At 42.4% G+C, this 13,754-nt stretch overlaps 3 non-coding genes across 3 annotated transcripts; all 3 read right to left on the bottom strand.

Moving 5' to 3' along the window:
* Nucleotides 1-7,850: 7,850 nt before the first annotated feature.
* On the bottom strand, nucleotides 7,851-7,932 carry TRNAS-AGA (transfer RNA serine (anticodon AGA)). Its single transcript has one exon. It is a non-coding gene; the product is annotated as a tRNA-Ser (tRNA).
* Nucleotides 7,933-8,891: 959 nt separating this feature from the next.
* Nucleotides 8,892-8,963, bottom strand: TRNAQ-UUG (transfer RNA glutamine (anticodon UUG)). The gene has a single exon. It is a non-coding gene; the product is annotated as a tRNA-Gln (tRNA).
* A 3,926-nt stretch (nucleotides 8,964-12,889) lies between these two features.
* TRNAQ-UUG (transfer RNA glutamine (anticodon UUG)) lies at nucleotides 12,890-12,961 on the bottom strand. Its single transcript has one exon. It is a non-coding gene; the product is annotated as a tRNA-Gln (tRNA).
* Between the last annotated feature and the right edge of the window lie 793 nt (nucleotides 12,962-13,754).

Here is a 13,754-nt window from a genome sequence, read left to right as displayed (position 1 = left end):
ATGCAGAGCCGTAAAAATAAAAAATCATATTTTTTCACAAAAATGATCTTTTCGCCCCCAATTTTTTATTTTCCCAAGAGTAAGAGAAGAAATTGGACCTCAAAAATTGTTGTCCAATTTGTCCTGAGTACGCTGATACCCCATATATGGGTGTAAACCATTGTTTGGGCGTATGGCAGAGCTCGGAAGGGAAGGAGTGCCATTTTACTTTTCAATGCAAAATTGACTGGAATTGAGATGAGATGCCATGTTGCGTTTGGAGAGCCCTTGATGTGCCTAAACATTGAAATCCCCACAAGTGACACCATTTTGGAAAGTAGACCCCTTAAGGAACTTATCTAGAGGTGTGGTGAGCACTTTGACCCAACAAGTGCTTCACAGAAGTTTATAATGCAGAGCCGTAAAAATAAAAAATCATATTTTTTCACAAAAATTATCTTTTCGCCACCAATTTTTTATTTTCCCACGGGTAAGAGAAGAAATTAGACCACAAAAGTTGTTGTGCAATTTGTCCTGAGTACGCTGATACCCCATATGTGGGGGTAAACCACTGTTTGGGCGCATGACAGAGCTCGGAAGGAAAGGAGCGCCATTTGACTTTTCAATGCAAAATTGACTGGAATTGAGATGGGACGCCATGTTGCGTTTGGAGAGCCCCTGATGTACCTAAACATTGGAACCCCTCACAAGTGACACCATTTTGAAAAGTAGACCCCTTAAGGAACTTATCTAGATGTGTTTTGAGAGCTTTGAACCTCCAAGTGTTTCACTACAGTTTATAACGCAGAGCCGTTAAAATTAAAAAAAAAATTTTTTCGCAAAAATTATTTTTTAGCCCCCAGTTTTGTATTTTCACAAGGGTAACAGAATAAATTGGACCCCAAAAGTTGTTGTCCAATTTGTCCTGAGTACGCTGATACCCAATATGTGGGGGGGAACCACTGTTTGGGCGCATGGCAGAGCTCGGAAGGGAAGGAGCACCATTTGGAATGCAGACTTAGATGGATTGGTCTGCAGGAGTCACGTTGCATTTGCAGAGCCCCTGATGTACCCAAACAGTACAAATTCCCCACAAGTGACCTCATATTGGAAACTAGACCTCCCACGGAACTTATCTAGATGTGTTGTGAAAACTTTGAACCCCCAAGTGTTTCACTACAGTTTACAACGCAGAGCCGTGAAAATAAAAAATCCTTTTTTTTTCCCACAAAAATGATTTTTAGCCCCCCAAATTTTTATTTTCCCAAGGATAACAAGAGAACTTGGACCCAAAAAGTTGTTGTCCAATTTGTCTCGAGTACGATGATACCCCATATGTTGGGGTAAACCCCTGTTTGGGCGCACGGGAGAGCTCGGAAGTGAAGGAGCACTGTTTTACTTTTTCAATGCAGAATTGGCTGGAATTGAGATCGGACGCCATGTCGCGTTTGGAGAGCCCCTGATGTGCCTAAACAGAGGAAACCCCCCCAATTATAAATGAAACCCTAATCCAAACGCACCCCTAACCCTAATCCCAACTGTAACCCTAACCACACCTCTAACCCTGACACACCCCTAACCCTAATCCCAACTGTAGCCCTAACCACACACCTAACCCTGACACACCCCTAATTCTAATCCCAACCCTAATCCCAACCGTAAATGTAATCCAAACCCTAACCCTAGCCCTAACCCTAGCCCTAACCCTAATGGGAAAATGGAAATAAATACATTTTTTTTAATTTTATTATTTTTCCCTAAGGCTAGGTTCACATTGCGTTAGGGAAATCCGTTTAGCGCTAGCGGATTGCGCTAACGCAATGTCTTTTTAGGTGTCGTGTTTAGTGGTCGCGTTAACGTCCCCGCTCTGGAAGATCGGGGATCGGACCTCGGGCGCGCCGCGGACGCTGCAAGCAGCGTCCGAGGCGCGCCACAAAAGAACGGCACCTTGCTAGCGCGAGCCGAAAATGGCACGCTCTAGCGATGCGCTACAACCGAAAATCACATTGCTGTCAATGGGTGTGCTAACGGACCCGTTGCACGGCGTTAATTGTGACATTTTCGCCATGCAACGCTGTCCGTTAGCGTTAACCCATTAACGCAATGTGAACCTAGCCTAACTAAGGGGGTGATGAAGGGGGGTTTGATTTACTTTTATAGCGTTTTTTATATCGGATTTTTATGATTGGCAGCCGTCACACACTAAAAGACGCTTTTTATAGCAAAAAAGTTTTTGCATCTCCACATTTTGAGACCTATAATTTTTCCATATTTTGGTCCACAGAGTCATGTGAGGTCTTGTTTTTTGCGGGACGAGTTGACGTTTTTATCGGTTACATTTTCGGACACGTGACAGTTTTTGATCGCTTTTTATTCCGATTTTTTGTGAGGCAGAATGACCAAAAACCAGCTATTCATGAATTTCTTTTGGGGGAGGCGTTTATACAGTTCCGCGTTTGGTAAAATTGATGAAGCAGTTTTATTCTTCGGGTCAGTACGATTACAGCGATACCTCATTTATATCTTTTTTTTTATGTTTTGGCGCTTTTATATGATAAAAGCTATTTTATAGAAAAAATAATTATTTTGGCATCGCTTTATTCTGAGGACTATAACTTTTTTACTTTTTTGGTTATGATGCTATATGGCAGCTCGTTTTTTGCGGGACAAGATGATGTTTTCAGAGATGCCATGGTTATTTATATCCGTCTTTTTGATCGCGTGTTATTCCACTTTTTGTTCAGCGTTATGATAATAAAGCGTTGTTTTTTGGCTCGTTTTTTTTTTTTTCTTACGGTGTTCACTGAAGGGGTTAACTAGTGGGCCAGTTTTATAGGTTGGGTCGTTACGGACGCGGCGATACTAAATATGTGTACTTTTATTGTTTTTTTGTTTTTTTTTAGATAAAGAAATGTATTTATGGGAATAATATATTTTTTTTTTCTTCTTTATTTAGGAATTTTTTTTTTATTTTTTTTTACACGTGTGGAAATTTTTTTTTTTACTTTTTCACTTTGTCCCAGGGGGGGACATCACAGATCACCGATCTGACAGTGTGCACAGCACTCTATCAGATCGGTGATCTGACATACAGCCGGGCAGGATTAGAGCTGCAGCTGCAGCCTGATCCTGACCCGGAAGTGCTCCCTGCAGGACCCGGATGCAGCTCGGCGGCCATTTTGGATCCGGGGACTGCAGGGAGAAGACGTTCGGTACACGGTGAGCACATCACCGTGTACCGATCGTCTCAGGGAAGCCCGCAGGGAGCCCCCTCCCTGCGCAATGCTTCCCTGCACCGCCGGCACACCGCGATCATCTTTGATCGCGGTGTGCCGGGGGTTAATGTGCCGGGAGCGGTCCGTGACCGCTCCTGGCACATAGTGCCGGATGTCAGCTGCGATAGGCAGCTGACACCCGGCCGCGATCGGCCGCGCTCCCCCCGTGAGCGCGGCCGATCGCATATGACGTACTATCCCGTCACTGGGAATTAAGTCCCAGGTCACCTGGACGGGATAGTACGTCTTATGGGATTAAGGGGTTAAAGAGCAGTCTAGTCCTGCAAGGACAACTACAGCTCCAAGTTGGAGCCTTATACATGAAGAAGTTTGTTTTCCGTATGCTGTCTGTTATGCCCATGGGTCATTCTGAACCAAGGACTCTACCACCCGCTCTGGTCAAGAGTTCCAGTAAAGTGCTTCGTTTGAACTTACCCAGTCTTGAGAAGTGTCTGGTTCCCATGCATCAAAGACACTCAGCAGTGACATCTTCTTCAGCTGGTCTGCTAGTCGTCGAGTCAAGGTGTGCTGACTGTTGTGAATTCAGCTTTTGGGCTCCCTCCGGTGGTTGTAGAGGGTAATGCAGTTGTGCCTGGACTGCAGGAGTGGACAGGTGTATCTACTAATTGCAAAACTGACTGGGGTATATAGCTTTGCTGGATCCTTTAGTCGGTGCCAGTTGTCCATTGTTCTTGAAGGATTCACTTCCCTGCTGGTCTCTCCAGTTTGCTGTGTTTTTCTACAAAGATAAGTCCTGGCTTTGTTTTTGCTGTCCACCTGCAGTGGACCTTATAGTTCTGTGCATTTTCATGTTTTTGTCTTGTCCAGCTTGGTCTGTGAAGTATTTTTTGCAGCCTAGCTATTTCTCTGGAGATGCAGATATATCCCCCATGTCTTTAGTCAGATGTGGTGATCCGTATTTTCTGCGGTGGATATTTTCTAGTGTTTTTGTACTGACCGCATAGTACTCTGTTCTATTCTTTCTTTTTAGCTAGTATGGCCTCCTATGCTATAATCTGATTTCATATCTGTGTATGTTATTTCCCTCTCCTCTCACAGTCAATATTTGTGGGGGGCTATCTGTTATGATGCGGTGGTTTAGGAGCAACATGGAACGAGCTCTGAAGGACGTGGTAACTGTACTGACCGCAGTCCCTAAGCTCAACACAACACTAGAAGTAGCCGTGGGATGCTCCTAACTCTCCCTAGGCACCTCGTCACAGCCTAAGAGCTAACTACCCCTAAAGATAGAAGCAGGAAAACTATCTTGCCTCAGAGAAAATCCCCAAAGGATAGATTAGCCCCCCACAAATAATGACTGTGAGTGGAAAGGGAAAAGACATACACAGAATGAAACTAGGATGAGCACAGGAGGCCAGTCTAGCTTAATAGATAGGACAGGATGGAATACTGTGCGGTCAGTATCAAACACTACAAAAATCTACGCAGAGTTTACAAAAAATCTCCACACCTGACTAAAGGTGTGGAGGGTAAATCTGCTTCCCAGAGCTTCCAGCAAGACAGAATTAATTCATACTGATAAGCTGAACAAACATAGAAAGCACAGAACGGATAAGTCTACAATCTGTGGACAGAAAAGAGCAAGCAAGAACTTAGCTTTGTAGAACTGGTCAGGATAACAGGGAAATCCAAAGAGGTGTGAATCCAACCAGGAACCATTTACAAGTGGCACTGGCTGAAGGAAAGAGCCAGGCATAAATAGCCGAGCAGAAAAGACGATCAGTGGAAGCAGCTGCTGACAGCTAACTCCTAGGAGCAGCCATACCACTTGAAACCACAAGAGGGAGCCCAAGAGCAGAACTCACAAAAGTGCCACTTACAACCACCGGAGGGAGCCCAAGAGCGGAATTCACAACAGTACCCCCCCTTGAGGAGGGGTCACCGAACCCTCACCAGAGCCCCCAGGCCGATCAGGACGAGCCAAGTGAAAAGCACGAACCAAATCGGTGGCATGGACATCGGAGGCAACAACCCAAGAATTATCCTCCTGGCCATAACCCTTCCACTTGACAAGATACTGAAGCCTCCGCCTCGAAAAACGAGAATCCAAAATCTTCTCAACCTCATATTCCAACTCTCCCTCAACCAACACCGGGGCAGGAGGGTCAACCGAGGGAACAACGGGCACCACATACCTCCGCAACAAAGATCTATGGAAAACATTATGAATGGCAAAAGAGGCAGGAAGAGCCAAACGAAAAGACACCGGATTAATAATTTCAGAAATTTTATAAGGACCAATAAACCGAGGCTTAAACTTAGGAGAAGAAACCTTCATAGGAACATGACGAGAAGACAACCAAACCAAATCCCCCACACGAAGCCGGGGACCAACACACCGACGGCGGTTGGCAAAACGTTGAGCCCTTTCCTGAGACAACGTCAAATTGTCCACCACATGAGTCCAAATCTGCTGCAGCCTGTCCACCACAGAATCAACACCAGGACAATCAGAAGGCTCAACCTGCCCAGAAGAAAAACGAGGATGAAAACCAAAATTACAAAAGAAAGGTGAAACCAAAGTAGCCGAACTAGCCCGATTATTAAGGGCAAACTCGGCCAACGGCAAGAAAGACACCCAATCATCCTGATCAGCAGACACAAAGCATCTCAAATAGGTCTCCAAGGTCTGATTAGTTCGCTCAGTTTGGCCATTAGTCTGAGGATGAAACGCCGAAGAAAAAGACAAATCAATGCCCATCCTAGCACAAAAGGCCCGCCAAAATCTAGAGACAAACTGAGAACCTCTGTCAGACACAATATTCTCCGGAATGCCATGCAAACGAACCACATGCTGAAAAAATAATGGAACCAGATCTGAGGAGGAAGGCAACTTAGGCAAAGGTACCAGATGGACCATTTTAGAGAACCGGTCACAAACAACCCAGATAACAGACATCTTCTGGGAAACAGGAAGATCCGAAATAAAATCCATGGAAATATGCGTCCAGGGCCTCTCAGGGACCGGCAAAGGCAAAAGCAACCCACTAGTGCGGGAACAGCAAGGCTTGGCCCGGGCGCAAGTCCCACAGGACTGCACAAAAGCACGCACATCGCGCGACAAGGAAGGCCACTGTTATGACCTGGTGGTCAGGACAATAATGGACCTGGTGGTTACGAGCACACGGAATGACCTGATAGTTACTGATAATATAGGACGAGCTCTGAGACGTGGGAACTCTGCTGACCGCAATCCCTAAACCTATCACACACACTAGCCCTAACCCTAACCGTAACCCTTCCCCTAACCCTACCCCTACCCCTAACCTTAACCCTACCCCTAACCCTACCCCTAACCCTACCCCTAACCCTACCCCTAACCCTACCCCTAACCCTACCCCTAACCCTACCCCTAACCCTACCCCTATTCTAACCTTAGTGGAAAAAAAAAATTCTTAATTTTTTTTAATGTCCCTACCTATGGGGGTGACAAAGGGGGGGGGGTCATTTACTATTTTTTTATTTTGATCACTGAGATAGATTATATCTCAGTGATCAAAATGCACTTTGGAACGAATCTGCCGGCCGGCAGATTCGGCGGGCGCACTGCGCATGCGCCCGCCATTTTGGAAGATGGCGGCGCCCAGGGAGAAGACGGACGGACGGACACCGGGAGGCCGGGTAAGTATAAAGGGGGGAGATGAGGGCACGGGGGGGGGGGGGCGTCGGAGCACGGGGGGTGGCATCGGAGCATGGGGGGTGGGATTGGGGCACGGGGGGCAGCCACACTGCAGCGGTTCTGCACCACAAACCGCAGAAAACCCGCAGATATTTTTTTCATCTGCGGGTTTTACTGCGGGTTTGACCTCACAATGGAGGTCTATGGGTGCAGAACCGCTGCAGTTCCGCAAAAAGAAGTGACATGGTACTTCTTTTTTACCGCAGCTATTCAGCGCGGCTTTTTTCGGGATTTTCCGCAATGTGGGCACAGCAGTTCCTGTTTTCCATAGGGTACATTGTAATGTACCCTGCATGGAAAACAGCTGCGGACCCGCAGCGGGAAAATCGCAGCAATTCCGCATGAAAAAAAGGATGGTGTGAACATGGCCTTATAACCTTTTATTCCACAAGTGTGCCATGAGCTCCATGATATCACAAGGACAGTTTTAAATGTTGATCAAGAGTGGCTAATAAATAGAGTGCTGGATCTGTTACTTGGAAAAAGGGTTAAAAAAATATTGCAAAATTTATACTGTTAGAAAGCTGTTCATCCAGAAGTCATTCAAGATTTTTCATTGTGTGGTAAAAGGTTTCATCCAAGAGATAATTTAAGGTTGGTGCAAATCAAAGTGGGGGTCCCAGTCCATCAGCCACGACAGTGGTCTGTGGCCGCTGGACATGATCGGGAGAGAAACCTCTTACCTGATAGCATCCATGGTGCTTCTTTTGATTAGGGGCATGTCGCACATGGAATATCGCTCCAAAACAGATAATCTAAAGAACATTCATAGATGAAGTCAGTTTGGTCCTGGAAACAATCTCCAGAGATCACAGACCACTGTCAAGGCTGATAGACTAGTAAACATACAAATTGATCTACCCAGGTAATCGGTCAAAAAGTCTCTGAAACATCGACGTAGTCGGCAGGATTTGAACCTGCGCGTGGAAACCCCAACAGATTTCTAGTCCATCGCCTTAACCACTTGACCACGACTACTCGGACATCGAGCTTTTATGAGTTTCACACACCTTTTCTAATAGCACCATGATCAAGCTTAGCAATTATCTCTCTGGAACACATCTCAGAAAATGAAAAGAAAATTCCTGGTCTCAGTAAAATGTAAAAATCTGATTTAAAGTCATCATCAATGGGAACCATGCACAGTTCAAGGCTTTTCCCTCTTCATAAGGTGGATTTGGAGTCGGTCCACTCTAAAAACATCCTTAAAAATACTCTGAAAATGCTGAGAAGACTGAACATAGTCATTTCCAAGTAACAAACACTTGATGTCCATATGATCAGGGTTTTGAGCGTCTATTAACTGAAGCAAGTTTCCAAAAACGTCAAGCAGTTAACTGAAATAACCATATCAATTTTCAGGTGTTTTTCACTTTGAAGAGCTCCATACCTATAATACAAGTCAACGGTAAGGTTCGAAAGACCCTATAAAGGGTCCTGAGTGACTTTTGGTGCATTTTGTAAGCTATAAAAAAAGCCACAAAACAGATTCAAAAGATGCCAATATGAATTCTTAGTAAAACACCACCAAAAATGTTTACAAACCGCTTAAGGGAATGCTGAAAATCATGAGAAAAAATGACTCTAAAAAAACTCCATTTCCTGAAGCCATTTCTGCTTCAAATCCTTGTGAGTTTCACCCACCTGGAGAAAGTGATTGGTGAACATTCACTCAAGTCACAGAGTATGATTGCTTGGTATGACATAGATGATATGAGTTTTGTTTCCTGAAGTTAATTTTAACTTTTTAATCCTACTCGGAAGCTAGCTTTGACCATAGGATTCACAGTGATCATTCTTTGAATCCTTGAAACATTCAAATCTGTTGTTGTCTTTTATTATTGTGGATTTTAACTTGCTAATTTTATGGTAAACTTTTTGCATCGTAGAACTCAGTGCAAGTGGAAAAATTGAGACTTGTCTAAACAGTATTGACCAGGTTCCACTGAGATTTGAACTCAGATCACTGGATTCAAAGACCAGAGTGCTAACCTTTACACCATGGAACCAAACATAACATAGACTTGGATGCAGCGTGGTGTGCTGAAAAGAGCATGTGAAATCTTGACTGATGGTGAAAACAGGTTCTAATGCTGGGGTACAAATCTACAACCATACACAATGGTAACATAATATCTTATAACCTTTTATTCCATAAGTGTGCAATGAGCTCCATGATATCACAAGGACAGTTTTAAATGTTGATCAAAAGTAGTTAATAAATAGAGTGGTGATCTGTTACTTGGAAAAAGGGTGAGAAAAAAATAAATTGCAAAATTTATAATGTTAGAAAGCTGTTCATCCAGAGGTCCTCTGGACAAGATTGGGAGAGAAACCTCTTACCTGATGGCATCCAAGGTGCTTCTTTTAATTATGGGCATTTCGCACATGTAATGTCGCTCCAGAACAGATTATCTAAAGAACATTCCAAGATGAAGTCAGTCTGGTCCTAGAAAACCTCTCCAGAAATCACAGACCACTGTTATAGGGGATAGACTAGTAAACATGCAAATAGATCAACCCAGGTAATCGGTCAAAAAGTTACTGAAGCATAGACATAGTTGACAAGATTAGAACATGTGGGGAGAATCCCTAATTTATTTCTAGTCTATTTGCCTTAACCACTCAGCCACAACTACTCAGACATTGAGCATTTATGAGTTTCCCACACCTTTTCTAATATCACCATGATCAAGCTCAGTGATTATCCCTCTGGAACACATCTCAGAAAATGAAAAAAAAATTCCAGGTCTCAGTAAAATGTAAAAATCTGGTTTAAAGTCATCATCAATGGGTTCCATGCACAGTTCAAGGCTTTTCCCTCCTCCTGTGGTGGATTTGAAGTCGGTGCACTCGGACAGCATCCTTAAAATACTCTGAAATTGCTTAGAATACTGAACATAGTAATTCTCAAGTAAATAGGACTTGATGTTCATGTGATCAGGGTGTTGATCGTCTTTTAACAGAATCAAGTTTCCAAAAGCATCAATCGGTTAACTGAAAAAGCCATATCACTCTTCAGGTGTTTTTAGCTTTGAAGAGCTCAATACCTATAATACAAGTCAACGGTAAGGTTCGAAAGACCCTATAAAGGGTCCTGAGTGACTTTTGGTGCATACTGTGAGCTATAAAAAAAAGGTAAAAAAATGGATTAAAAAGATGCCCATAAGAATTCTTAGTAAAACACCACTAAAATGTTTACAAACCACTTAGGGAATGCTGAAAATCATGAGAAAAGATGAGTGGAAAAAACTCCATTTCCTGAAGCCATTTCAGCTTCAAATCCTTGTGAGTTTCACCCCCCTGGAGAAAGTGTTATGTGAACATTGACTCAAGTCACAGAGTATGATTGCTTGGTGTGACATAGATGATATGAGTTTTGTTATCTGAAGCTAATTTTAAGTTTCGCTAATTCTTCTCGGAAGCTAACTTTGACCATAGGATTCAAGTGATCATTCTTTGAATCCTTGGAACATTCAAATCTGTTGTTGTCTTTTATTATTGTGGATTTTAACTTTTTAATTTTATGATAAACTTTTTGCATCGTAGAACTTAATGCAAGTGGAAAAATTGAGACTTCTGAAACTAATATTACGCACGACACACTGAGATTTGAACTCAGATCACTGGATTCAAAGTCCAGAGTGCTAACCATTACACCATGGAACCATAATCTTTATTTTAATAATCTTTATTTTTATATAGCGCTAATAATGTGTTTGCACACATTATCATCGCTGTCCCCAATGGGGCTCACAATCTAGAATCCCTATCAGTATGTCTTTGGAATGTGGGAGGAAACCCACGCAAACACGGAGAGAACATAAAAAACTCTTTGCAGATGTTGTCCTGGGTGGGATTTGAACCCAGGACTCCAGCGCTGCAAGGCTGCTGTGCTATCCACTGAGCCACCGTGCGTCCCCCAGACTTGGATGCAGCGTGGTGTGCTGAAAAGAGCATGTGAAATCTTGACTGATGGTGAAAACAGGTTCTAATGCTGCAGTACAAATCTACAATCATACACAATGGTAACATAATATCTTATAACCTTTTATTCCACAATTGTGCCATGAGCTCCATGATATCACAACGACAGTTTTAAATGTTGATCAAAAGTAGTTAATAAATAGAGTGGTGATCTGTTACTTGGAAAAAGGGTGAGAAAAAAATAAATTGCAAATTTTATAATGTTAGAAAGCTGTTCATCCACAAGTCCTCTGGACAAGATTGGGAGTGAAACCTCTTACCTGATGGCATCCAAGTTGCTTCTTTTGATTATGGGCATTTCGCACATGTAAAGTCGCTACAGAACAGATTATCTAAAGAATATTCCAAGATGAAGTCAGTCTGGTCCTAGTAACCCGCTCCAGTGATCACAGACCACTGTTATGGGGGATAGACTAGTAAACGTGCAAATTGATCTATTCAGGTAATCAGTCAAAAAGTTACTGAAACATAGACGGCAGGATTTGCCTGGAGAAACCCTAATATATTTCTAGTCCATCACCTTAACCACTCGGCCACAACTACTCAGACATTGAGCTTTCATGAATTTCATAAACTTTCTCTAATAGAACCATGATCAAGCTCAGTGATTATCCCTCTGGAACACATCTCAGAAAATGAAAAAAATTCCAGGTCTCAGTAAAAAGTAAAAATCTGATTTACAGTCATCATCAATGGGAACCATGCGCAGTTCAAGGCTTTTCCCTCTTCATAAGGTGGATTTGAAGTCGGTCCACTCAATAAACATCATTAAAAATACTCTGAAAATGCTTACAAGACTGAACATATAGTATTTCACTAATCATACTCGGAAGCTAGCTTTGACAAAAGGATTTAAAGTGATCATTCTTTGCATCCTTGGAACATTCAAATATTTTGTTGTTTATTATTGTGGATTATATCATGCTAATTTTATGTTAAACTTTTTGCATCATAGAACTTAGTGCAGTTGGAAAAATTGAGACTTGTCTAAACAGTATTGACCAAGTTCCACTGAGATTTGAACTCAGATCACTGGATTCAAAAATCAAGTTTGCTAACAATTACACCATGGAACCAAACATAATATAGACTGGGATGCAGCGTGGTGTGCTGAAAAGAGCATGTGAAATCTTGACTGATGGTGAAAATAGGCTCTAAAGCTGCAGTACAAAGCTACAATCATACACAATGGTAACATAATATCTTATAACCTTTTATTCCACAAGTGTGCCAAGAGCTGTATGATATCACAAGGACAGTTTTAAATGTTGATCAAAAGTGGCTAATAAATAGAGTGCTGGGTCTGTTACTTGGAAAAAGGGTGAGAAAAAAATAAATTGCAAAATTTTTTACTGTTAGAAAGCTGTTCATCCAGAAGTCGTTTAAGATTTTTCATTGTGTGGTAAAAGGTTTCATCCGAGAGATAATTCAAGGTTGTTGCAAATCAAAGTGCATGTCCCAGTACATCTGTCACAACAATGGTCTGTGGCCGCTGGACAAGATCAGGAGAGAAACCTCTTACCTGATGGCATCCACGGTGCTTCTTTTGATTAGGGGCATGTCGCACATGGAATATCGCTCCAGAACAGATAATCTAAAGTACATTCATAGATGAAGTCAGTCTGGTTCTAGAAACCCGCTCCAGTGATCACAGACCACTGTCAAGGCTGATAGACTAGTAAACATGCAAATTGATCTACCCAGGTAATAGGTCAAAAAATTACTGAAACATAGTTGGCAGACTTTGGACCTGGGCGAGTATTTCTAGTCCATCGCCTTAACCACTCAGCCATTGAGATTTTATGAGTTTAACACACCTCTCCTAATAGCAGCATGATCAATCTCAGTGATTATTCCTCTGGAACACATCTCAGAGAATGATAAACTTTTTGCATCGTACAACTCAGTGAAAGTGGAAAAGTTGAGACTAGTGTAAACAATATTGACCAGGCTCCAGTGAGATTTGAATTCAGATCACTGGATTCAAAGTCCAGAGTGCTAACCATTACACCATGGAACCAAACGTAACATTGACTGGGATGCAGCGTGTTGTGCGAAAAGAGCATGCACTATCTTGAATGATGGTGAAAATAGGCTCTAAAGCTGCAGTACAAATCTACAATCATACACAATGGTAACATAATATCTTAAAAAACACACCTTCAAAAGAAAATATAGAGGTTCGAACTCCATTTAAACACCACAACAAAAGAAAAACCTCCTAAAATATACCCGTTATTGATATAATTTAAAATTGGGGTAATAGAAATACATATAATAAATAAAAAAATAGAAGGGGGGACTCAATTCACCCTAGTAGGCCCTAATGATGCCCTACCTACCTGTCTGTGAGGTTTGCACCCTAGTTGTTGACGACATGGCGCCCCCGCTCAACGTCGGTGTCCCTATGGTCCTTAGGTCACCCTAACATAACAAAAGATGTGACACACAGAAATACACACACACACACACAATTGATGACCGAAAAAATATCCAAATAACATGTAAAAGGGGCTTATCTCGTAGTAGATACTAAATTGTACTGTGAAAAAAGTGGGAGGGTCAGTGCCCATATTCAGTTGTTTACTAAATAGTTTCACCTTCTCGTATTGTGCAAAGAGAAGAAATAAAAGGATCTTATGCACGAAATAGTTTCAATACACACATAAATACAGATGTATAATATGTAGTGATAAGCGAATATACTCATTACTCGAGATTTCCCGAGCGCACGCTTGGGTGACCTCCGAGTATTTTTTAGTGCTCGGAGATTTAGTTTTCATCACCGCAGCTGAATGATTTACATCTCTTAG

The sequence above is a fragment of the Ranitomeya imitator genome, chromosome 9 (genome assembly GCF_032444005.1).
Source record: "Ranitomeya imitator isolate aRanImi1 chromosome 9, aRanImi1.pri, whole genome shotgun sequence".
NCBI lineage: Eukaryota > Metazoa > Chordata > Amphibia > Anura > Dendrobatidae > Ranitomeya > Ranitomeya imitator.
Note: the sequence above shows the minus strand (reverse complement) of the source record. Positions and strands in the feature narration are given on the sequence as shown.